At 34.3% G+C, this 25,725-nt stretch overlaps 2 pseudogenes; both read right to left on the reverse strand.

Moving 5' to 3' along the window:
* Window positions 1-7,426: 7,426 nt before the first annotated feature.
* LOC120186429 lies at window positions 7,427-14,385 on the reverse strand (annotated as a pseudogene).
* A 607-nt stretch (window positions 14,386-14,992) lies between these two features.
* On the reverse strand, window positions 14,993-19,313 carry LOC120186430 (annotated as a pseudogene).
* Window positions 19,314-25,725: the final 6,412 nt, after the last annotated feature.

Consider the following 25,725-nt stretch of genomic DNA (forward strand, 5'->3'; position numbering starts at 1 on the left):
CTCAGATTGATACGGGTGACCCAACCCAATCCGATCCGATGTGTCATATTAGGGCCACTGGAGCAACCCACCATAAAAATCTCAGAATATTTAAAATTTCTTTTAAACGTGTAAAATCATAAAACAATTTATAAACACAAAAGTAAAATTTTAAAAAAATTCAGAAATAAAACATATTACAGACTCGGATATAAAAACAAAATACAAGTTACATGCCCCCTAATCACAAGCACCATACTCCGCAAGCAACGCTGGTGGAACTCCCTTACTGACATTGATAGTTGCACTGGTTCAATTCTCTTAACCTAAAAAAGTGAGTAACAGAGTAAGCTTTGAAAAGCTCGGTAATACAGAACTACTAGAAGATGTTGAGGAACACGCAGATAACATATAAGCATAATTTTCTTATTGGTTCAGACATCTATAGATTTTTATGCTGAGCGGAGGCCCTACTGATATCTCAAGTAGTAACAGATAGTAAGCTTTCAGTTCAGAGGGGATTCAATGAATGTCGTTGGATAGACTATGGGAACATCGATGAACCTAAATGATGTATTGCATCTAAAGGTTATGGAGCACGACTCAAGTCATCAGACATTTTGGGATACTATTACAACGTGAAAATGAAATAAATACCAATGAAATACCTATTCATCTCCTCATTAACTGATCAAGGATGATTTTGATATTGATCAGATCAGCTGGAGCAGTTAGTAATAAGAAGTGAATAATAGTGAAGTATCACGGTCCAAACAATTGACAAGTACAGCAGTATTAGGATCTGTAGTTCAATCAGACTCGAAATCTTGATAATTCAATACATAATCTGGAATACCACAAACTATCACTATATCCTTATTGAGTTAAGTTACTGAGAATTCTCCAAGAATCAAAATGTTTGGAATACTCCTATTTGTCTGAATAATGGGAACATTCATATTATATCTAAATCTTCAATATATCTGATGTAAAAGACTCTGAATATCTTCCTGATTACTCAATTGCCTTCGTAAATATATGAATATTGTATGATCTTGATAAATCACTTCCCGAATAAATGATGAATCAGTTAGCTATCAAACCCCATTTTATAAGGATCTTGATTCTAAAATCCTATTAAATTACAAACGTTTCATGGTTCCCTACTTGATTAAAAAAACAAGTAGCTTTGAAGAATATATGGATCCTCTAGTATGTGTTCCTTATGTGACATATAAATGTTTTATCTGTTTTAAAACGTGATTTTACAAAATTTCAGATTTACTAATGTTTTGAATTACTTTTAAATGAAATATGACTACATGATATGTGGCCTCTGATTTCTGATTTTCATTGGAAAATACAATCGTTCTTGATTTATGGAACATGAAATCTAATGGTTTATGAACTATGGTTACCTGAAATGTGTTATCTGATTACATGTTTTCACTGGAAAATATAATCGTTCCTGAATTATGGACATGGAATCTTCTGGTTACTACTTGAATTTTTTTATTGGGATATTATCTAGGTAGGCTGGAGTATGGAGGTTCAGGTCTGATCAAGCTAGTAAATCCTTACATACCTAAGGTGACCTTTGGGTAGGCTCCGAGGTCCCGAGAAATTTTCTTGGGTAGGCTCTCAGGCCCCAAGGCACTCATTAGGGTTAATTATGAGACTACATATGGTATACCAGTTGAGGGCATTTATGTGATTTATTTCATTGTCACTCTTATGAAATTTTACTGGATCACGATCATAATATTACAGTTTACTGTAAAATCTGATTTATGCTGGATACTGTATGGGTAGGATTCTGGAGTATTGAGGTTCAACTCTGATCAAGCTGGTAAATCCTTATGGACCTAATGATATGAACTCGATTATGTGTTTCGAGTGATATACGTTGTTATCCGATCGTGATTCTAGTAAGAAACTACGCAGTGCTTGAAATGATTCTGAAAGTGTAAAATTAACGTTGTGAATATGAGATAAACAAATAAAGAATGAAATTGAAAAGTATGTGGATGAATTTGAAGTGGTTTGCAAATGAAAGAAATGTGGAGCTAATAACGATTGAATGGATGTAATGAAAACGGTGAAGGATGGTTGTAGTAGGCAAGGAGGATGATAGAAATTCAAAGGAATGATTATGACCCGTTAGTTATATATAGCTAAGAACCAAAAATATAATATGATAAAATCGAGGTGGAAGAGGATAGAACGTGAGCCACTAGCTATAGGTGAGCTAGGAACCAACGTTATAATAAAATGAAATGGAGGAAGGCTTCAAGACTGACAAGAAACCGATAGAGTTCTAATCCAAGAACTAAAATGAAAGCAACCTTTCAAAGATTTTATTATGCAAAAAGTTCTAAGTAAAAATGTTATGGAGATGCCTATTTATATTGTTGATAGGCACCATATGAAGAGTTTTTACAATTAAAATAAAATAATCACCTAAATACAATTGAATTCAATTAAATGATCAATTAAATGACTATGGCTGGCCATAAAATTGAAAATGGATGAATTAAACTTTAATTTGAGATCATTATAGCCTTAGATTCGTCCTAAAAGGAGGGGTGACTCTTGGGCTGCCTTGTTTTTCTTGCAAATGGAAGAAAAGAGGATAAATGAAGTCATAGGATGAATGTGGACATCCTACATGTCCAAATCAGCTTGTCTCTTCAAATTCCTTGCTGATTTTATCACTTAATTTGGTGGTTAAATGAAATAAATCAGCCTTCATTGCTTGTTCCCTTGTAGAATATGATCAGCCTTCAAAAGATGATAAAGGCCTTGATTGCTAAGTTTTGAATGCTAGTTATTGCATGCCCCCTTGCTTGAACATGAATGGCCTTTAATGGGTGATAACATCAACCTTGAATGCCTTGAATTGGTGAATTAAGATGACCAAATTGCTTGTCTCTTAGTAGAAGATGAAAGGACTCTTCCTTGGCTCAAACTTATCCAAATCATCCTTGTATAAAATTCCCGTAATGAAAATTCCAGTATGCACTGTCTTTAGTAAATCGATCATAACTCAAGCTCCCGATATCGGATTGAGGTGATTCAAAAGACTTTGGAAAGATAAAAGATAGAGTAATAATGTACAATTGGACCCAAAAACATCTGTATTGCATCCATAATTAGAAGACATTCTGATTGATATTCTTGTATCTGTTGAAACCGTTCAACTTCTCTCATGCAACTAGACACAAATGTAAACTTTATTCAATCTTTAATTGAAAACATGCATGAAACAATTAAGAGTTAGATTAATAAATGAACTAGTTTGATGAATGATCTAGTTTAATTAATGAACTAACTTTATTCAATGAACTAGATGCATGAATAAAGTAGCCTACTAAATGATCTAAATATGCATAAATGAACTACTTCCCTAAATGAACTAGATGCTTTAAATGCAATGCATGATTAAATGAACAACACACTTATTAAATGCAATGAATGTCATGCAACAAATAAAACTTATTCAAATTCATGCAATGAATGATATCATATGATAAGCATATCCCAAGAAGTAAATACAAACATATGATAAAATATAGTACATAAATAAGCATGTATATGATGAAGTAAGGTAGATATCCCCTTGAATCAACCTTGGTGGGCTTCAATGATTTAATCAAATCAAGACGAAAGTTAGGGCTGATTGAGATCACATCACCTAAGGAGACACTTGGGTAGGCCCCAAGTCATTCCCTTCTGGTGGCTCCTTTGATGTGTGCTTAGGGTAAGTCCTTATGGATGCAGTTCTAGGGGAACTGCATAAAGCTGGTCGGTTGGAGGGTTCTACTATGGTTTTAAAAATATGTTTTAAACTGCCAATGTTTAAAAAAATATTTGTACATTTACACTGGTTTTGGTTGGAACACACTAGACATCCTATTCCAATCTCCTAAAAACTTGGTACGCTGAATGTTCTTATGAACTAAAATCTTCATAGTTTTTACTCGATGAAATATCAGTGGGACCTCAGCTCATCACAAAAATCTATAGATGTCTGAATCAATAAGGAAAACTATGCTTGCCTATTATTTGCATGTCCTTCAGTATCACTTGGTAGTTCTGTATTACTGAGTTTCCTAAAGCTCACTCTGTTACTCATTATTTCAGGTTAAAAGAATTGATCGAGTGCAACTATTGACATTAGTATTAGAGTTCCACCAGCGTTCTTGCAGAGTACGGTTTATGTGATTAGGGGGCATGTTATATTCTGTTTTTATATCCGAGTTTGAAACGTGTATGATTTTAATTTTGTTTGTAGTATATGAATGATTTTCTTAACTTGTATTTTAATTTTAATTTGTTTTATGATTTTGCACGTTTTAATAGAAATTTTAAATTTTTTCCGGGATTTTTACTGTGGGTTGCTTAGGTGGCCCTAATGTGACACATCGGATCCGATCACCCGCATCAGTGTATGGGTGTTACAGAGGAAGTTTATGTTATGATGAAATTTTATTAGGGCTTTGATTGTAGAGATTTTATAAGGTTGAATTGAGGTTTATTTCATGCTTGAATCGAATCAAAATCGAGTAAAATCATGAAAACCTAGTCTTGGGTACATAAACCATTCGACCTTAAGGAAGATGATGGAGGGAAATTGTGAAAAATTTCATGTGGCTTAGAAATGATATTAGAAAGGTTCTACAAGCCTTAGAAATTTTTCTGGGCCAATCTGTAATTTTGTGAAAGTCGAGGGACTAAATTGGTAATTATGAAAAGGTTGTGGGTTATTGTATAATTGTTCAATAATTATTGTATTATGTTGGAAATTTCTATTTGGGGGACTGGAATTGAAGTTAGAATGTGAAATTTAGCAATTTTGGAAAGTTGACAAAGTTTGAGTGCTAAATGGTAAACATTGAGAAATTTAGTGGATTAAATGATAAATATGACATTGTTGAGGTATTTGGGATGAAAGTTTAGTGTTTTAAATTATTAGGCTTATTTGAGTCTTGAATTGAAGAATTAATGACAAGAGCTCAATATGAATAAAATGAAAAATTAAGATGAGTTTTAGAAGAATTCGAAAATCATAGTACTTTTGGGAGTATTATTATCAAGTATGAAATGTTAGTAAGGATACTAATATGTATTCTATATTTGTATATGATTTGTATGGATTCTCGTGTAGATTGTGATCGAACTCGTGATACGAGCAAACTGAAAGGCAAGGAAAAGTTCAAGAATAATCAGATTTCGATAGTAAGGCATAATAATGAGGCATATCAGGTGAGTGCATTTATTATGTACTTATATGATATGAGGATGATGTACGATGAATCAACCTCGAATATTTTTATAAAAGCATGTTTTATCGTATTTTGAAATATTTTCATAAAGTTTATGAAAAATGATTTTTACGAATAAATTTTAGGGTATGAACTGCCCTAAAATAGATGGCGAACTTTTATATTGTTTTAACAACTATCAATGTTTCAGAATAAATGTTTAATATGCGAATTTGCTTTAAAGGCCTATTGTATGTGCATTGAGAGTCATAGGTTCATTTTGACATACTTGGAGTATGATGGTTATCGATCAATTTTGTTTAATGCATATGTTACATTTTCGTATCAAAACCTTTGTGTACTTTCGGCACTATGTGTGGTCATCGATTGATTTTGTTTAATGCATACATTGCATTTTCTTATCAGTACATTTGTGTTCTTTCGACACTATGTGTGCATGCATGGTATTAATAACGAGTTTGTGAATTGTCATTTCAATATATTAGTATAGTACCTATACTTTCTTTTAGCACTTATGTGCAACTCAAGTACCTTGCATTCTTATTTGACATACATTGGGCTATGAATGAGTACTTTTGAATATATCGATTGATAGGTATGTTGGGCATACTAAATATTGTTTCACGGGTTATTTGACGGAAACTTGGCTTATCAAGTCAATTTTTATACGTTTATGTATTTTATATGATAAATTGTATTTTGATCTTATAATAGTTTACTCATGTTTTTAAAATGCCTTATTTGTTTTATTATACCTCACTAAGTAAATACTTAGCGTGTGATGATTTTCACGCGTAGGTTTATTGTATGAATCAGAGTGAGGAGTGCAATTGATATCACATGTCAGGGTTGCCTCATTAGTAACATTATGACATCTCTAGATGTTTATTTTGATATTACTAGTTGGCATGTACTTAGATATGTTCTGATGCACTTATAAGATACTTGGTATTTGGTTGTAGTATTATATTACGTTTGAACTTAAACTACTGTTTAATGGATTTTTAAACGTTATTTTATATATTAGTAGTTGAAGAATGTTTTATAAACTATATTATTAAACTGTTTATTTAAAGAAATAAAATTTTACGGGTTTTCAAGTACGAAAATGTTTTAAAAGTCATGTGACATCTGTGACTCATGTACGGGGACGTATACGGGAAATGAGTGTTACATACTAAGTGGTTATGTATGAGTGTAGTAAAATATTATATTACAAAGATTAATCGATTAAATTTTAAATTAGACATTTTTAAATTATGATATGAAATAGTATTAAATTGCCCATGTACTGTGCGAGATCGGATGTAAATTTGAAATTAAAATATATCATTATGAATTTATGTGATTAAATAGTATATGATAAACGATAAATCTGAAAATTTTAGAAGTAACAAAATTTTATCGGTTTCAAACAGGTTAAGGGTATAGAATCTTTGTGACATCCTTAACTTGTATCCGTGTATAAATGCAGGTTAAGGGTGTTACACTACTTTTGTCCCTATAATAGAATTAAATTAGCACTTTTGATCTTATGATATTTTCGCATTAATTTAACCCTCAAAGTTATTTAATTGAATCAATGTTTAAAATATTTATTATTGTTTAGTGTTTAGATGATGTAGTTAAACTACTTCGAGGGTTAAATTGAAATACGAACAAAAATGATAAATTGAGTCTACTACAAATGTAAAATGTAAAAGTAACTCTTAAACTTATTTTTTAGGATGTTAATTAAAAAAATATTATTATTATTATTTTAATATGTTTGTAAAAAATATACCATTAACTAGAATAATTATTCATAAAAAGTATTATTATTTTCTAATTAAATGCTCAGTATGATTTTAAAAAAAGCAAAGTTTAAATATTAAAGTGGAATAGTAGTAATAGTATAAATAATAATCGTGTAATTTACCCTATTTTTAATGATGGCCATCTTCTTTGCTTTTTCAATGATAGATATTGATTAGTTAAAAATAAATTATCACTATCATTATTATTATCATAAATCTGTATTTGTATTTACATAGGATATTAAAATATAACAAAAAAGTTATCCAATAATGCGTTACATTAATCTATATAGAAAAGAATATTTATTATTTAGTTTTATTTTTAAATGAGAGATTAATCCATGTCATTGGCCACCTCAATCTCCAAATGGAACAATGTCTTCTTGTTGGTTTCATGTGGTAAGAATAACTGTGTTGGCATTGGAACAAACTGGGAGGTAGACGCATACTGTGATTTTCTTATGTTTATTTTAGCACGCCCCATGGTGTGTTATTATTGAAAGCACTACTACACTATGCTATACTATACACCCACCTCGTATCATCTGCTACCCATAAAAGCATAATCGGAGCAGCATCAGTAATCATATCATCTTCCCATAATACAACTATTACTACTACATTATCAGACGTGATTATATCTAAAGGAACTATTCATACGAGTTGCCGGTGATGGTGAGCCTATCTCAACTCCGCTCTTCTGTGCTGCCATTGGATTAGGCGTACGAGTTTGTATCTATCAACAAGGTAAATTAGGAATATGTGTTAGTGCAATCCCCTTGAGCGAATGGAAAATAATAATAACACATTCGCAATGACTCCCACCTCTAAGACCAAAATTGTTTTAAGTATCGGTGACTTTTCCCACTGCGATGGTTTTTCCTGTGGATACAACAACAATTCTCAAGACCGACAGCCCCCTTCAAGAGAGCAATAATTTATTTGGAAAAACAACAAACAAACAAAACCTTCTCGTTACCTTCAGTGAGAAGAGTGAACCTCCCGAGTTGAGGAAAATCTGAGAATTTCTCCACACAAATTGTGTTGTTAACCTAAGAAGAATAAAGAGAGAGTATTTATAAAGTCCAACACAAATGGAGATCAATTTCTTCAATTAATTGAATAAAGAATTAAGCACCATTGGGGGGAAGAGAGTAGAGAATCAGTCAAACTAGTATGTTAATATGTCTATGCTACTATTTCTATTTTCCTCTCCTTTGGAAGGAAGACAGGAGCTGCTAGACGATAATCATTTGGATCAATGTCCACAATACCCTATTTCATACCCTTGACAATTAATTAAACCCCCCTCCCTCTCTCCTACAAAAAAATAAAAAGATACTCTTCTGTGTTCATGAAGAAAAAAAAAATCGATGGACAAAAACACACCCAATTTGGTGTATTAAAAGAATCCCAAACCTGAACACGACAAACAACAACAGCACCATTCTTCACAAAAAGAACTTTTTTTCATGGGCTTTCTAGTCTTCGGATCAATTTGCTGTAATATTTCAACTATCTCGCATTCCTCAACAATCGAATGAATGTACAAGACAGCCTTATATCCCGCTGTAAAAATAGCCTAAAAAGTAGAACATCCACAATCATTATGCTTGAAATGTATCGAGTTTATTGAATAAGTAAAACAGAAATTCATGCATACATTCTCAAGCAACTCAAGAATCTGCAGCTGGGCTGTAAATTCGGTGACAGCAGGTATCGGTTTTGCTGCATCAAGCAAAATTAATATTAAGCCCCAACATTGTAATTAGCTGACCCTATTCCCATATGTAATGAGATAAGGGAGGTAGGATAGTAGGCTGCCCCCAACGCCAGGTTGAGAGCAACTTCCGTGAGAGACCTCTGGCAGTCAGAATTATGAATTGCCCCAACACCGATGCAAAAATAAAACAACTTCAAACAATAGAAAGGAAATGTAAAAGTTCTCCCAAAACACCATTCAAGGGAAACTTACCAATACTTGACAAGACAAAACCTGACAATATGTCCTCTTCTTCGATCCCGGATAATCTAATCCATAAATTTTCACCAGGTCCCGCACACCTAACCTTATTTTCATCACAATATACACCTACAACTTTCACTTGAGCCTGCAATACATGCATAAAACCCTCAATCCCCAATTTTTAGAGAAGAATTATGAACAAACACAAATTAAAAAGCTATTATTTGATATGCTACCGATGGAGAAAAATAATTCCACAAGCAGCGTTCAGATGATGCCAAGTATATCAAATAATAATCCTAAATATAATAAAGGTCCAAAGATAAAGCACCTTGTTTGGCATAACCAATAAGGAATCGCCCTCAAGCACACTTCCAGATTCTACCTTCCCCATAACAACTGTTCCCAAGTCTTTGAACTTGTCAATTATAGGCATCCTATAGAGTTGATAACAAATCAACAGATATGTCATACAATAAGATACCAAGAATTTGGCTGTGCGTAAGTTGAAGATGGCAGGAGCTAGAACCAAACACAAATTTTGTGCTGGCAGTAGTCTTGCCAAGGAAGGAGGCTATAGATCAATACCTAAATGGACCTTTGGGATCTCTGAGAGGAACTTCAATACGATCAAGGGATTCGAATAGGCAGGGGCCATTCCACCAAGGACATATGCTCTTATCCATTCTTATTTTCATGTTTAAACCAACAGGACCAGATATTGGTAGGAACTGAACATCTGTAAGTTCAAACAAGAATCAATCAAATATAACCGGCTTTAAAGAACTAATTATATGCTCAGCAAATTAATCAAGACCATAAAGCGGGAATATAATCCTCACCAACATAAACATGCATGGTATATCTGAATCTATTAAGAGCAGGACAGAAAGAGCATGATATGTCAATCAGGCATTTAAGGAGACAAATCCTAATTAGATATAAGCTCACTTTAAAATTAGGCAAGATAACAGCAATTATTTGTGTCTAGGTCCATAATTTCAGTGCCAAAATATTCTGATAAATTCTAATTTCTCAAATAGAGCCTAAGTTTCCTAGACAAACTTACAGCAAGTGTTTTGCTTCATAATTAGATAAAACAATAGCTTGGCTGACTAGCTAAACAGCATTGTAAAAAAAGGTATAAGACAATTGCAGAGTTCTGTGCTGACATATCAGACTAAATAACCTACTATATATGAATCTGGACGGTAGAGGACAAGTCCAATCACATAATTAACCATATACGTGTTACATAAACTCAAAGTTCATTTGTTAGCTTCTCCAGTTCCTCTGCACAGTTAAGTTGTTCTTATCTCACTATTACAGTGACATAAACGAACAATTCTACAAGCTTGAAAACATCAAGAAAATATTGCAACTTGCAAGCTCTTAAATAACAACATTTCAAATACCTTTCTTCACATTGTAGCCTGAAGACTTCAGAAAAGGTGTCATCTTTGACTCAATTTCAACATACCTGAAGAATAAGACATCTATCAATAACATGAAAATCCACAGAAAAGGTAGCAAAGAAGCTAAGAATAGTAATGACAGACATGGAAAACACCTTTCTTTAGACCAGTTGACAGTGTGCTCATCCATCTTATTAACTACTACAAGTAGCTTTGCAACACCCAAAGTCTTTGCCAATTGAACATGTTCACAGGTCTGCCCACCCTTCTCATAGCCAGTTTCAAATTCCCCTTTGCGAGCAGAAATCACCTAATCAAGAGACAGAGGATATTTAAAAATCCAAAACACGCAGTCTGGATATTATATAAGGCATTAAAGATACTGGATCTAACTTACCAACACACCAATATCAGCTTGGGATGCCCCACTGATCATATTAGGAACATAACTTTTGTGACCCTAAGTAGTCCACGCAAAGCTATAGTCAGTCTTAATAATTAAAAAGGAAGAAGCAAATAATATATTTTTTTCTGCTTCATTCTTGATCAGATATAAGTAAATTACTTGCAAGTACACGCTACAAATATTTAATGAATTGAAACATGTGAGGAAACACTTCATATTTGGTATTGCTTTGTCTCTTTAAATTATGAATAGTGTTCTAAAGTGTAAAATATGTGCTAAAGAAAGCAGTCCAACGAAGTCACAAAAAGGTCCCAGAAAATATCTCAATTTTACAAAATAAAATAGTAAAATAAAAGCTAACAACCTATCCTACAATCAATTAAATGGCGAATATAAGACAGGATAAATTTAAGTGTAAAAATAATAACAATAGAGTTCCACAGCAATCTCCTTACTGGTGCATCCAAAATAGTAAATCTAGTTGTCAGTTTCAAAATGTGCTCTTCCAACCTCAACAGTTTTACCCTACAATAAATAATCCAAGTTTTAGTTAACTCTCAGATAAACAATTGTTTAAATTAATCACGGATAAATGAAGATAGTATAACAAAAATCTATCGAGAAATACTATCTACACATTCTCAAAGTTGCAATAGCATTTTCTCGTTATACAATACATTAACTCTCTCCTCTTCATTAGTGTCCATAATATATGCCATATACCTGAGTCATGGAAAACAGTTAAATCAGATAATGGAATAGCTAAAAAATCCTCCAAATGTCCGCCATTCTTGTTTGTCATTATGATAAGTAGAGAATTAGGATAATTTTAGGTATAGGTATGTGCATGCATATCAAAAGAGACAGAGTGAACAATTCTGACATCAATAGAACTATTTTTTTTTCATTCAAAAAACTGCAAGGCTATTGGAAGTAATTTTAGTAAATTGATAGAACTCTCAAAAGAGAAAATGCAAAAATGAATTTGCACATTGAAAATAGAAATGACATTCTGATATATACTTTAATCTTCAAAATCAAGAAAAATAGGTATAAATAGACAAAATAAGTCAGTACTTAAAGCATCCAAGAAAAAGAGAAAAAGGAAATAGTTTCCAATTTGATTAACAGTATCAACAAAAAATGGATTCAATCACTATAATTTCCTTCATGAAATTACATCTTTACTATATATAATCTTAAATGTAACCTTACCTTTGCTTGGATGAGCAATGAGTAAAATCATTTAAAATGCCACACACTAGAGACAACTCATAATTCTCTCCACTTTACATCAGGCTAATGCTATATTAAATCTTAAACTACTTGAGAATAGTGCATCTAGACAGGCTCACCAAGTCATGGTTAAATTGTAATAATACCGCATTTGATCTAGATTGCATATTGACTTTGAATCCATGCTTTTATGAGTTAGAATTTTTACATGTAAATTAGGACCAGCAGGAAAAAGAACATCCACATTTCCATAACTGTAATGGCTAACTCACGTCTCACCATTCACCTTTTTCATGCAGGACAACTATAGGCAATTGATCAGTAATTGATACAGTAACGAGAAAGAAGTTACTGACTGGAATTGTCATAGTATACTAATATAGCAATACCTTCAAACAAGTTTATATAAAAGCCCAACTCCCAGTATTGGCATGCTCTTTAGAAAAATGTAAAAGGAACAGCACTGATTTAAACTACCTAAGTTATTAACCAAGCCTATAGCTCTCCAGCTTTCTCTACTTTTATCCTTTGCTTCTTTCTCATACTTCTGGATTGTACGGTCATCAACCTGACCACTGAGTAAGAGTATCTGGCCTCCAGTTGTTGACTTACCGGCATCTACAAACCAAATAAAATAGAAACAAAACAAATAATAAATAAGGGTATTGAGAGGTGATGCAGTTTTGAACAGTTTCCATAGCTTAGCATAAGCTCACAATAGAATTAATATGTAATGCAACCCAACTTTAACAAAATTATGAAATAGTAATACCTACCAACATGACCAATAAACACAACATTCAAGTGGCGCTTCTTCTCTTTTTCCATTTCATCCACTGCTTTAGCATCCTTCACAGCAGCTGCTTCCTTTTGTTTTACTGCAAAACCAAATTAAAACTGAGACGTTGACGATTAGACTACTGAAGTGAAAGAAACAATACACATAACCCAGGAAGGTAGAGAGAAGGAAAACAACCTTTTGAGAGCTGAGGTTTTCTGTGAACCTCATCCTTCATACCTGAAAACCAACAGCAAAGATATCAATCATTTTCTGAATAAAACTCGAATGAGAAACAAAAAAATTTCATGGATATAAAAAATAATCAGAGCATCTTATAGAGAGCAGAAAATATAACTAAAAAAAACATTAATATTGAAATTATTAGATGAATTTCCACATGACAATCTTGCCTCCTCTAATCTCCCTAATTCTCTTCATCTCAACTACCTTCAGTAGCATAACAAGACAAGGACCACCATAAATACAAAATTCAAGGATACAACCAGCCTTCCTTCTCCACCTTATCTGTCATTTCAACTTCCTCCGATTCTGCATCTTCAGGATTGATCAAACCATTATTATCTTCTGTTAAGAATCAATAATAGAACTCAAAAAAGAAGAGGAGGAGGAGGGAAGAGAGAGAAGAGGGAAAAAATCTCTAATTCGTATATAATAACAGTGTACTACCTGCAGAGTCAAGCTGCAATTCACCGATCTCAACCTCAATATCTACCAATCAATTCAAAAAACAGAGAATCTTGGACACGTTAATTCCAATAATTACCAATGTTCACAACTGCCCCACACAACGAGTGTTAAGAAGTAAAGACAATTATTATAAACAAATTTCTTATAAAGTCTACAATAAATCCGTTTGTTGTAGTTTGACTACATAAGACGCAGCCCCAGGGAAGCACATGTTAGAAGGATGAAACCGATCGATGTTGCTCACGTAAAAAAATTGAAGGGAGCAAAAATAATATCATTTGAAGCAATAAATCATGATATGGCCTTTTTGTTCTTGCGGTTAACACCCAAATATATTGAGATTAAGGCTTGTGTTGGTTTATTATTGCAAATAATTTTCTTACAAATTTATATCCCTACTCAAGCAGATGTAATATTAATTCATCAACTTAAGTTCAATCCATTTCATACTTTAAAAGCCTAAACATCCCAATAATCCGAAAACGAAAACGCTCATCTCGTAAAACGCCTTGAGGAACTACAAATTCAATTCATACAAACTTTTTGTAAACAACCAAATCAAAACTCAAACAATCATCAACGAGAAATGGAACCGGTGGATAATTAAGGAATAAAAAAATCAATACTGAGAGTGAAACTAAACATAGAACCAGAAAATCAACAAAGGAAAAGGAAAGAGAGATGCAGAGACATACCCATGGATACCGAGGGGAGATGAAAATGTATACAGATGCTAGGGTTTTGTGGCAAATGGAAAAGAGAGGAGGAGCTTTTGTAGCGTAAGATAAAACAAAGCTACAAAACTGGGTGGGGTTATATATTTACACAGAATGTATGTGATTCTATTCTATTCGCGTATTTGCCAAGCACGACAACGTGTCTCTCAAGGAACGGATTTTCCCGGTGACATTTGTCTTTAACTCTTCAACGTTATTAAACGGACTTAATCATTTTATTACACATAAAGTTCACTAATTTTTAAATAATTATTTTGATCGCTAATTTTTTAAATAATACAAAATAATTATTGAATTTAAAAAAAATTGAACGAAACATCATTAGTTTATTGACTATTTATGACTCTTAAAATTCTGTCCCAATTCAATTTCAGATTTAATAAGAAAATCGTTGTAATTACCAAATAAGGTCTCATTCAATTTTACTTAGGGCCATTGGGTTTTCAATTTTATTTAGAGCCATTGTCTATGATCTGAATGCCAAGCTGGGTTTTGGGCTCAGTCGTTATTGGTTTCTGTATCAAATTGAAATTTCAATATCCATGTGGACAGTGGACTAATATGCTCTTGTCAGATTTTCATTGAAGGGCCTGAAATTAAAACAAAAATGGTGGGCAAAGGAGGGAGAAAATTTTGCAATCGTAAGTTTAATCCTAACCAAGCATAACAAAAAGGTCGTTGAATTGAACCACCGCAGTAAACTAGTTGGAAAAAAACACACACCTCAAACTATGTATTAAAAGTTGTCAGTAAACATGTCATTCAGAAGATTGCACCTGGAGGGTGCTTGATGGAGAGTCATTCTTATTAACGCCTGCTTCAGCATCATCCACTTTCATCCTCTTGCTACTTCTTTCAGGTGGATCACCATTTTCCTCCAACTCATCCATCTGTTCTTCACTCGACTCATCACCGGCCTTCTGATTCTACTCCTCGCTCTTTTGTTTCAATGACTCAATCACATCCATCAATTCTCGGTTGATCTGACAATTTTAATTCATAAATACATTCAAATTTACTACATACATCCAGCAAGTAACCTCAATCTATTTTTCAATTTCTGGACTGGGGGAATTGGGTGGAAAGAAGTGCAAATGCATGCCGCACCTGAAGGTTTTGAAGAAAATCAGAGATATTAGTTGGGCAAGAAGGGCACTGCAGGACATTCTTTTGTGCTCTAAGTGACCGACCACCTCTGCTCCTCTCTCTTACGGCTGTCTTACCGGCAAATGCATCTTCAAAACAAGACTTGCAGAAGTTGTGGGCACAAGGAGTTGTAACTGGGAGATTCATAACTTCCCGACAGATCTGACAACTAAACTCTGCATGTAAAAGAACATTAAGTCAACACATAACTCTCTTGGGGGAGGGGGAGAATTATGCTAATTTGCATTTTGGGGTTTTTATCATATCCCAACCAAAACAAGCCGTATCTCATTTTAGTTACAAGCCAACGTACAACATGCAAAATAGGGCAAGACTGTCAAAGACGATAGTTCGTGAGATGAGAAAAACCTTTCAGAAGTCTCTCTCTTATGCTTGTATTATGTGCTCTCCGTATAAGCTTCCTTGCCCTTTTCCTTTCTTCTAGGTCAGCAGCATTCACCGGCTTTTTGCTTGGAGGCGGAGATATTTTCCACTTCCAACGACAGTCTTCCTCCTGATTGAATTTTGAACATAAGCATAGTAGAAAAACATAAAGCTTATAGGAAGAGGAATCAGATTGTAGATGATGACATAGATCAACCACACAAAAGGGAGATTAGGAGTTTCACTAGTTCACTAATAACATTGCTTCATGAATTGATATTTATAGTTTCCAAAACTTAAATAAGTTATTCAACACAAGATATATTCATAATGATGTCATCAGTGGTTTCTACCAACCAGATAAAACCTCACTCATAATTTAAACATTACAATAAAGAAATTAATCATTAGAAACTGCATCACTTACCTCAAATTCCCATGATGAACTTTCCTTTCTCTCAAATATATCAATTGCTTTCTTCAGCTCAGGAATAGCTGGTAAGGGCCTTGGTTTATCCCCATGCTCGTCGCTGCAGTAAAGTTCAAAGTAATCTTAGCAGAAAAGAAAAAAGAGGGCTGGAGGCAAATTAATCATATTAGAGGCACTAACCTTGCCCATGGGGCAGGCTCATTGTCACATCTTACAAACAAATACCGGCAAACTTTAAAACCCTAAATGAGAAAATGATATCAGAAAATTAAGTTGCAAAAGCTTAAAGTAGCAGACAACTTTGATGTGGGTGGTAGAAACAAGGCACCTGCATTCCAACCTTCCGCCAACATTTTTCAATCCTATAGACTCCATCATATCTAACCCCTCTCCAGAGCATATGAAGATCGTTTTTCTTTGTGTGACCTATATATCAAGACACAGGCTTTTACCAAGCCAAATCAAGTAGACTATTGCATCAAGTCTATAGACTCAAGCAACTAGCTAAAACAGCGTGTCCTGGTAAATCAGGAAAAAGAATATATAGCCTCCCAAACCATTGAACTAAAATGCAACTTATTAATTAAGTTCCAAAAACCCCTTCTATATTATAAGAAAACCACGTACAGGAACAAAGAGAGTTAATCTTCAAGTAATGACTTGCCTTACAACTCGAACAGGGTAACCATGTCAAATTTTTGGTCAAATGACTGTTCCTTGCTTGTTCGCTTATTTCCACTAAGATCTCTACCTCCACTGTCATTAAGATAAATAAAAACAAACAACTTTCAAATTCCTATATATATATATATATAACCATCAATAGATAAGCTTCTTCAGCTTACAAGGAAAAGGTTTATTGACAGAAGTTTTGAATGATACCAGAATGCTATATATGCAGCAGGATAGATCCTTAGGTTCTTTCAGAACCCATAAAAACAGTGACTGCTTTCAATGTAAAATAATAACTGAATCTACATCAACCATGCTTATCTACCATTCTTTCTTATCTTGTGGTCATTAGCTACACTATGATGTGCAACATTAAATATTACAATGAACCCATGGAATCTTGGAAAAGACAAGGAATATTTACATGCAGGCCTCCTAGGCTCCTAGCAAAAGCCAATAGAGAGTTAACACTCTCAACTTTCATTCCACGAAATCAAGTAGACTCTATGGTAAAGGCAAAAAGATTAAGTCATCTTGACCCTATATAATCAATTGTTCTTGGATAAAGTATTAATTAACTAAGCATCAACATAAACTGAACCAAACATTTACAAATCTACTATCCTTTATAAGCAAGTGTGATGCAAATGAAGAGGTAGCATGACAGTAACATTTATAACAAACCTTCCAGTGTAGAGAAACCACTCTCCATGATCCCCGTCATCCTCATAACCTCCAGAGAGTGCCACTGACTGTGCACCATAGTTTGACTGGCCAGCAATACCAGAAACATGTGGGAGGTGAGCACCCCATTGTCGGCATTCTAACCTGTCTTCCCAACGTTCACCAACAAGGACTCCCTGATTTCTAGCTGGGTCATTTTCAGCAGTGATAGGTCCAAAATGATCAGGTGGCACAGTCTCAAATATCTTCCCACTAGCAGCATTTGCTTTCCCAGTTTTTTTGGCTCGCTCTGTAGTGAAAGCCTTGTCTGGTTGATCTTGGTTGTGTATAAAATGGTAAACTTTTAGAGGCCCAGCTGCAACATTTGAATTCGATAGCTTTGCCATTCTGATAACAGATACAAGTGTGGAATTAATCCGAGGATGGCTTGCCATTTTAGCAGGAATTGTTGACCGGCATTTTGCACAAGTATGCTTTCCTTGGCCTATCCATTTCTGGAAGCATTTAAGGCAGAAATTGTGGCCACACGGTGTCTGAAACAACATGAACAAGACCTGTATCAGTATATAATTCTCATTAAAGGTAATCATTTCACCCTTAATGGGGTGATCTAAATGAATTGTCCATCAAAAAGTAATCTAAACACTTGACTGGCTTTAAATAAGAACATAATATCATCCCATTGAAATGGCAGTTATATTTCATCCTTCTAAAATGTAATATAATCCACTCAAATTGCAAAACAAACCAGTTTCAATAGTACACACTAACAGACTAACAAGACTAGATAATAAAAAAATATAATATGAAATGCTGCTTGAAACGGCAGCACTACGTAATCTGAAAACTAGATTTGCCTTTTCAAACTAAGAATAATATTAAATCTGAACGGTAATTGAGTTTTCCAATCGAACATTTCAAACAAATAATACATGATGTGAAGTTAAAATCTAAGATTATATTTAGCTGTTAGCTATGCACTATATTAAAAGTGCAAAAACTACTAAATACTCGTATCTAAATGCAGTAACCGCTTTCAAATTTTAAAAAGGTAAATGATAAAAATAACAAAAAAATAACACATAGGGAAAAATATAGGATAAATTAGTTAATGTCTTGAAATAGGCAGGAAATTAACGATTCCCGGAAACATAGAAAAAGAACAGGAAAAATAGAAAACGAACCGTAACAGGTCTGTCAGGCAGCTGCATGCAAAACGAGCAGTTTATGCTTCCATCAAGAACATCCAAGACAGAGCTTTCCTTTTGCTTCTCCTTTCCTTCCCCTTTATCTCCGTCTTCTTCAACTCTCTCACTGAGCAGAACTTGCCTCTTCCTCTCCTTCTCCTTCTCCGTCAACGACTCATCGGCCTCTATTGCAATTATCGCAGCAAAGAGCTTGCCGGAGCTTCCATCTACGGAGACAGCGGCCGAGGGAAGAGGGTCGCCGGAGCAGTCAGGACACTGCCATTGCAAAGTATAGGCTATGGTTTCGGGCGGAGAATCTAAGCAGGCCACGTGCCAAGGAGTGGCGCATGTGCAGCAAGTGATGGTTTCCTCCATCGGAGGGGTAACCTTGCAACTCATGCACGCGCCGTCGCCATCGCAGGGAATCTGAACGTTGCGTGTCGCCACAACAACAAGTTTTGATATGCAGAATAAGAGCCCGTTGGATGTAGAAATGGAGATTTAGAGATGATTATGAAGAGGGAGGTTGGGGGGGGAAGAGGGAAAAACGAGATTCAGAAAGGCGGGGATCCAAAACGGAAATTTTGAGAGGCTTTTGAAATTTCAGGAAGGGGAACACAAAATTAACTCCATTGACGATATTGTCCTTTTACTTTTTACTCTTTGACGTTTCTGCCATCCTAATAGTCGTTCGTGTCCGGTTTTTTTTTTTTTTTGGTTTATGAAGCTTTGGAATTGAGGGTAAAAATAATATTTTCTTTCACATCGCTTCTTTTATTATGTTTATATGTTTCATCATCCACCATTTTTCTATTATATTCTTATTTTGCGATTCAATTTATGCGATTGTTTATTTTATTTAATAAAAGTGAGATAAAAGCCCATAGTTAAAAAAATATCATTTAATGAAGACTAAAAAATATAATTTCTATTTGTAAAACTGTGAATATTGCAAGAGAATAGCATTAGATATCAATCAACTTTAAAGAGTTTGTTAATCTGATATTAATTTCACATCAAACCTGTTTAACTTTCTTTGCTTAAATTTTCTCTCTCAAATTGAAAAATCTTCAAATCAACCATATAAAAACGTAAACAACCCTCGTATCAGTTATCAACTTAACAGTTTATACACAATTAATTTAAATTGAAAGATATTCGTTGGCTGCTCTTCAAGTTTATACACTGATGTTACTTTTATTTAGTTAACGAATATATTATAATCCTATTTTCAAAAACAAAAATAAAGATATTCAAATTCATAAATTTACGCAATACAACTGATGATAAAATAACATACAATTCAACCTGCGGTAGAGTTATAAAGCCAATCAATCTATTAAAATAAAACAACCAATTATAAAGTCCACCTACTACGCCAATTATAGAATTCATTATGACGACAACATATAATTAAAACATAATTATTTGTGCTCCTTTACCCATGTTTCTATAGAATAAGTCAAATAAATATTTATTTTTATCACATAAAAAATTTGTATTTGGTCAAAAGGAAAGTGCTTTTTATTCAATTCGAAAAATAATGCATTAATTCCTATTATTATATGCATCACACCACCTTAACTAGAGATGAACATTTGTCGGATTTCAATCCGATCCGGATCGGTTTTTATCCGATCCGGTTTTTTCTCATAGAAAAAAACCGGTTTATAAAATAACCGGTTCAGTTTTTAACCGGTTTGGAGGGCCGGATATCCTAACCGGTGTAACCGGTTTCGATTTTAAAAAAATCGGTTTTTTAAAAAACCGGTTATAAAAAAACCGATTTTAATATTCCAGATTACTCATAGGGAACCGATTCCCCCCCAAGGGGGTACCGATTCCTCACTGAATGGTTTAGCTCCGATATTTCCATAATGCTCGGAGGGAACCGATTCCCCCATAGGGGGTACCGATTCCCCCTATTCAACGGTCGAAATATTTGAATTTTACACTTAGGGAACCGATTCCCTATGAGAGGGTACCGATTCCCCCACGCTCCAAGCATTTTTATTAAATGTTTTCACACTTAAACGGCTATATTATCTTCATTAATTATCACTAACGTTCAGAAGTGATTCAAGGTGTATTTAAGCAAGCTTAGAAGCCATTGATCAAAGACAAGAAACATCAAACAACTAGAATCAAGAGAGAATCAAAGAGAAAGCATCAAACCTCAAGTTCGATAAATTCAAATACTTAATTGAAATACTTAATTAACTCAACATAATTAAAATACTTAAATACTTCCAAGTTTGATAAATTCAAATACTTAAAAACTTCCAAGTTCGATAAATTCAAATACTTAAAAACTTCAAGTTCGATAATTGAAACAAAGTTTACGATAATTGAAATAAAGTTATAAAATAAACTACATTGCCATCTCTTCTTCATCATCTTCGCCTTCTTCGTTTGGAGGGGATATTCCAAGTTCGACTTCTTCAATGTGTAAGTTTGCTTCCAAATCGGCATCAATTGCATCTTCTAGGGTGGTGATATGTTGCTTACGAGCCGCTCCATCCAAATAATCCTTTAAACAAATGCATACTTCCACCGACTCGAGACTTAGTCTTGATCTCCGTTGCGATATAACCCTGCCACTAACAGAAAAAGCGGATTCCGAAGCTACCGTAGAAGCTTGGACGGTTAGTAAATCACGGGCCATGGCGGCTAGAATCGGAAATTGTGCTTCCTTTTCTTTCCACCAAGCCAAAATATCCAAACTTTCAAACTCTTCAAATGTCATTTTTGATAGAAAATCGCATGACATATAATTTCCCAACTCGCTACTTGGGGTGGTAGTACGTGATCGTTTGGATTGGGAATTTACAAGAGTGTTAAAAAGATTCAAATTTATGTTACTTGGACGTCTACTAGATGATTCCGCATTCATTCTCATTTGATCGTGTATTACACTACTTGATCCGTATTTATTTAAATAAATTGCAAACATGTCTCGAAAACATTTGTTAAAATAATTTATTTGGTTTTGGACAAAGTTGGGTTCATCATCGGTTAGATTAAAAGCAAACGCAATTTGTTCAATTAGTGTTTCAACCCCACCAACATTTAACGTTGGGTTTAAAGCGGCGGCACAAGTAAAAATGGGGGGAATCTCCTTAAAATATTTAAAAGTTTTTCCTTCATTGCAAAGCCAATTTCTTGAAAAACTTCGGTTTCAAATTCAAAGTCATTTAGTCGGGTAGCCAACAAAAATATTTGATTAAGAACCAACGGGCTAGTAGGGTAATAAACACCGGATAAAAAAGTTGTTGCATTTTTAAAAACCTCAAGCAAATCGGTTATTTTGGCTATAGTTTCCCAACTCGAATCCGGATAAATGTTTGGGACATGACCCCTATCGAAAAGCCGATCGTGAAATGTTTGCAATGTTTCCCTTTGCCTTAAGGCAGTATGCATCATCATCTAAGTTGAGTTCCAACGAGTTGGACAATCCAAATTAGGACCCAAAGCTTTTTTATTAACGGACTTACAAAATCGTTTATAATCATTTAGTCTTTTGTTGTTGTTACAAAGAACCGATTTTATCATTGTTTTGAATTCTAATCTAATCGGCTCAATAACCTCCAAACCGGCTTGCACGGATAAATTAATTATGTGTGCAACGCAACGGGTATGAAAAAACGCACCGTCTAAAATCGGTGAAAGTAATATTTTCAATCTTGGAACCGCGTTTGTATTATTCGATGCATTATCAAAGGATATAGAAAATACTTTATTTTCTAATTTATAAAGACAAATTACCCTTTTTAAAAGTGTAAATAAATTAACACCGGTATGCGGCTCACCGAATAATTCAAACGCGATTGTTCTTTTCATCATTTGCCAATTATCTTGATCTAACCAATGTGACGTAACGGCTAAAAAAGAATTTCCGGTATTATGAGGGGAACTCCAAACGTCACATGTAAGCGACACACCATAACGGTGTTCTTGGAATCCTAAAATCATTTTTTCCCTCGCCGTACGCCACATTTTTATAGCATCTCTTCTAAGGGTAGTACGACTTACTTGAGTATAACGTGGTTGCATTAGTTGTTGAATTGTTGTCGTGAAATATTCATCATCAAAGTGGTCGAACGGCAATGCTTTGTAATCACGAACTTTGTAAACGCTTCTCGTAATTTTTCGTTGTCGTAAACAAAAACACCACCTTGCGGTGTAAGATTCGATTGACTAGGATCCGATCTTGAGCGAAGTGCCTTGCATGATTTTGTCAAATGGTTCTTCAACGTTGTGTTTCCTTCCGATGCAAGAAACTTTAGACAAAGTTTACAACGCGCCCTCCTCGAGCCATTTGACATCTCACATAAATCGTAGTGATCCCAAATGTCTTTGTTTCGAGTGTGTTCGATCACTCTCACGACTTCAAGGTTTCCCCCGACGGAAGATTCAGCCGTGTTACTCATGATGAACAAAAAATTACAAAAGTAAGATTTGAGAGATGTTTAAGTGGTGTAATAAGATTTGAGGAATTTGTAATCAACCAAATACATCCCCAACCTATTTATACATGTTTAGGGTGGTAAAATGGTAATTTTTAAAGAAAAAAACCGTCAAAACGGTCACAAAACCCCCCCAACGGCTATATTAACGGCTAGTTTTTTAAATCCAGACCGATTTTTTTTTCCGGATAAAAACCGATTTTTTAACCGGTTTTTTTCAAACCGGTTTTTTATCCGGTAAAAAAACCAGTCTAGGTTTTTTTCTCCAAACCGGTTAAAATAACCGGTTTAAAAAAATCCGATCAGGTTAAAAAAAAACCGATTTTTCCCAAAACCGATTTCGGATATTTTTTTCGAATATTTGGATATTCGAATTTTTGTGCACCCCTAACCTTAACTAATACTGTTAAACCTTTGATTAATAGCAAGTGGGTGAAATCTAATACCATTTCAAAATCATAATCATAACATAAAGCGCAATGCACTTTCTAGAACTTTTTTTATAGATTATTTCACCCACATAGGAAGCGGGTGAAATATAGTCATTATAAAAATCAATTGAAAATATAATTATTTTAAATAATGTAAATTTGAAGCATGCCCTCTTTAATATCACATTTTAAAAAATACCACTCGTTTTAACTTTGAAAAATATCAACATTTTATTCATAATATTATTTTTATGAAAAAAATCTATACTTTCACTCGCAGACTTATCATGAAAAGAAGAGGATAAAGTAGAAAACTAAGAGCAGACTGCATAACTTAAACATAGAATGCCAAAACAATAAAAGAAAACAGGAGAGTATAATACAACAAGCACTCACCATAATTTAACTGGATAATAACAAATGAAGCATGCGATGTGAGAAACATCTTGTTTGCATGGGGGAAATCAATGCCCCCAACACACTAAGCAGCAAGAGAGTCTGGAGATCGAAAACTTGCTTGCAGATACAACACATACTAGAAAGGCTGGTAATGTCACAAAATCACCCAACACCTACTTCTACATCTCAGTTTGCATACCTGATGCTGATCAAACTCTCCACAAAAAAAAAAAAAAACAAAACCTCAGAGAGAATACAGCACATTCACCGTTTATCTATGATCGACCAAGGCATCTCTTCACTGGTCTTCATCATTGGGGGGTCAATTTCCACACTCGAACACATGCATCCTCACCGGAGCTCACCACTCTGTATTCATCAGTAAAGGCTAATCCATAAACTCCGCCTAAATGAGCTCCCTTTATGGTAATGCGGCTAGATGCAGGCTTGTCAACCTCATAAATTATTACACAGGTGTCGAGTGATCCGGTAGCAACCATACTGCTACTGGGTGACCAAGCAAGACAGTTAATCCGAGCAGTGTGGTACAACATGTTTTTAAGCTTTACCTGCATAACAGTATTTGTGAAAAATACGTCTGACATTACCAAACATTCATTACTCAAAGAAAAGAGAAAACGGACTAAAATCACATCCATTGTTTATATATCTGTTCCCCCACTGTTAAGCTTGATAAAGAAACCAAATGATCCAAAATTTCGCATGAAACTAAAAAAATTCTATCAACGCCCTGACATAAGATGATTTGTCTGGATCATGGTTTAGTTCTAAATCAATGGCCAATCACTAACTTCCCCACATAAAATACATGGGAAGGCCATTATAAGATACAAAGGTTCAGTCAGCTCAAGTTATTGAGAAGAAGGTGTCGAGAATATCTAAATTAAATATTAGATAGGATCAGTTTTAATTAGATAGAATCAGTTTTTATTCTATTAGTTATTAGATATGATCATTTTTAATTAGATAGAATCAGTTTTTTATTCTATTAGTTATTAGATAGGATCATTTTTAATTAGATAGAATCATTTTTATTCTGTTGCTAATTTTATGCATCTTTTTATGTAAAGTTGTTACATTGTAAACTCTATTTAAGTCAGCCATATTCAGCAGAAATAAACACGATTTATTCGGAACAAGTTTTTTCCGTCTTTATGGTGTCAGAGCCAAAATGGCCAAACCCTACGATGATACCTCTGGTATCGACTCTATGAGTTCTACTCGCTCACCTTCAATCACCCTAAACATTGAATCCTTCCAAAACATATCCATCACTTCTCACAAGTTGAATGGAAATAATTTCTTACAGTGGTCACAATCTGTGAAACTGTTTATTCGTGGCCGTGGAAAATTCGGCTCTCTCTCAGGTACCACTACGAAACCTGCCGAAGAAGATGAAGAATCTGAAAGATGGGAGGCAAAAAACTCGATGATTATGTCTTGGCTCATAAATTCCATGGATCCGAGTGTAGGGAGAACTTATCTCTTCCTACCTACTGCTCATGACATTTGGAATGCTGTGAACGAGACCTATTCTGATCTCGGGAACGCAAGACAATGGTTTGAACTAAAAACTCGGTTATGGAGGCTAAAACA

Source organism: Hibiscus syriacus, unplaced genomic scaffold (genome assembly GCF_006381635.1).
Source record: "Hibiscus syriacus cultivar Baekdansim isolate YM2019G1 unplaced genomic scaffold, ASM638163v2 tig00113411_pilon, whole genome shotgun sequence".
Lineage (NCBI taxonomy): Eukaryota > Viridiplantae > Streptophyta > Magnoliopsida > Malvales > Malvaceae > Hibiscus > Hibiscus syriacus.